This window comes from Populus nigra, chromosome 2, assembly GCF_951802175.1.
Source record: "Populus nigra chromosome 2, ddPopNigr1.1, whole genome shotgun sequence".
NCBI lineage: Eukaryota > Viridiplantae > Streptophyta > Magnoliopsida > Malpighiales > Salicaceae > Populus > Populus nigra.
Genome location: NC_084853.1, coordinates 19,804,722 through 19,807,221, shown reverse-complemented (window position 1 = coordinate 19,807,221; position 2,500 = coordinate 19,804,722).

Sequence of the window (2,500 nt, the reverse complement as noted above, 5' to 3'; positions counted from 1 at the left end):
AGGCGAAGGATCTCGAAGGGACAAGGGACAGGCCGCGGGGGGGAACGACAGGGACAATCATGCGGGGGGCTGTCAGCCCCGGCTCGCAAGACGGAGGCCAGGCCTCGGCAGCGGGCACGTCACGCCACGAGGTCGGGGATTGCGAGGAGAGCCAACGCATGGGCGCGCGCACGGCAATTTAATGCCACGCCCACGCCAGCGTAGAGCTCTCCTCGCAATCCCCAAGCTCGGCGGTCCGCACCAGCCACGTCGGCCAGGCCTCCGACTTGCGAGCAGGGGCAGCGGCCACCGCCGCCGTGACGTCGCGGCAAGCAGACAGCCGCGCAGCAGCTGCCAGCACCTTGGCACAAGCACGGCAAATGAATGCCACGCCCACGCCGCGGATAAGCAGCCCCAACGCGCCCGACGGCTTGGAGCGGGTCCCGAAGACGGTGGCCGGAATCGGGTCGTCGCCGGCCGGAAAACGGGTCATCGATGCCGGCAATACTTCGGGCCATGAGGCCCCCCACCTTAGTCCGAGTTTAGCAACAGCCCACATATCCCCCGCGGCAGGCCTATGGGCGCCAGGCCAGCGCGCCCCATGGCCAGTCAGGGGGCACCCCCCTAAAGAGCAATAAGTGTCATTGAAGCTCTGGCAGGGGGAGACACTACTAGGTCCCAGCTGTCACCCCCCCTCTAAAAAATTCATTTCTTGGTATTTTGAGCTGAAATTTTGCACAGAGGTTGGCAAAAATCCAATCCAACTTTATTAATTTTTCCAGAATTTTTCGAGGTCGGGAAGTATTTTTTTTTATTTTCCTACCATTAAAAATCGAGGAAATCGGAAAAAATAGGAACCGGCTCGGAATGACCCCAAATTCAGTGGGCAGCCTCATAAAAATATGGCTGATTTTACTGGATTGATTTCATGTGGAAAGCACGACGTTTTGTTGTAGGAATGCGGGAACCCCGGCGGCTCGCCTGCCGCGGCCAGCGACGTCGGGCTGGCCCCTGCAGCGCCTAGCCTCTCCCACGCGGGGGGCAGGCCAGAACGCGGGGGGCCAGGGCCCGAAGGCAGCCCCCCCGCGGGCGAGAGAGCAAGCCAGCAGGGGCTGTCGCCTGCCGCGGCCAGCGACGTCGGGCTGGCCCCTGCAGCGCCTAGCCTCTCCCACGCGGGGGGCAGGCCAGAACGCGGGGGGCCAGGGCCCGAAGGCAGCCCCCCCGCGGGCGAGAGAGCAAGCCAGCAGGGGCTGTCGCCTGCCGCGGCCAGCGACGTCGGGCTGGCCCCTGCAGCGCCTAGCCTCTCCCACGCAGGGGGCAGGCCAGAACGCGGGGGGCCAGGGCCCGAAGGCAGCCCCCCCGCGGGCGAGAGAGCAAGCCAGCAGGGGCTGTCCGCGCGTCGCGCAGCGCGGCATGGCTGCGGGGGCCGCGCGCGCGCGCCCAAGCGCCCAAGGGCCCCAGGCCCTCAGGCCCCAGCGCCCAAGGGCCCCCAAGGGCCCCAGGCCCTCAGGCCCCAGCGCCCCAGCGCCCAGCGCGGGCGGGCGCGCGCGCGCGTGTGGTCTTTGAGGGGCGCCGGCCTGGTGGCTCCCTAAAGAGCAATAAGTGTCATTGCAGCTCTGGCAGGGGGAGACACTACTAGGTCCCAGCTGTCACCCCCCCTCTAAAAAATTCATTTCTTGGTATTTTGAGCTGAAATTTTGCACAGAGGTTGGCAAAAATCCAATCCACCTTCATTAATTTTCCCAGAATTTTTCGAGGTCGGGAAGTATTTGTTTTAATTTTCCTACCATTAGAAATCGAGTAAATCCGCAAAACTAGGAACCGGCCCGGAATGACCCCAAATTCAGTGGGCAGCCTCATAAAAATATGGCTGATTTTACTGGATTGGTTTCATGTGGAAAGCACGACGTTTTCTTGTAGGAATGCGGGAACCCCGGCAGCTCGCCTGCCGCGGCCAGCGACGTCGGGGACGCTGGCCTGCGCTGTCGAGCCCGCGAGGGCTGTCTCCGCGGCAGGCCCCCCCTGAACGGGGCACGACAGGCCACCGCGCTGGCTCGTCCAGCGTCGACAGTCCCTCGTCCAGGTTTCAGATCGCGCCAAGTCGAACCCATGACCTGCTCAAGCCATCGTGCGCTGCCGAATTCGCATCTGCGTGTAGGCTGCCATTCCACGCGGCAGCCCCTGTTTTCGTCAGCGTGCCCCCCTGACGAATTTTCCTGCCTGGCCCAGTCCAGCGTCCAGCCCCTGTTCGTCGAAAAATCTGCGCTGCCGATTTTCCACGCGGCAGCCCCTCTTTTCGTCAGCGTGCCCCCCTGACGAATTTTCCTGCCTGGCCCGGCCGGTCCAGCCCCTGTTCGTCGAAAAATCTGCGCTGCTGATTTTCCACTCCGCAGCCCCTGTTTTCGTCAGCGTGCCCCCCTGACGAATTTTCCTGCCTGGCCCGGCCGGTCCAGCCCCTGTTCGTCGAAAAATCTGCGCTGCCGATTTTCCCCGACGAACCTGCAGCTGCACAAATCCGCGC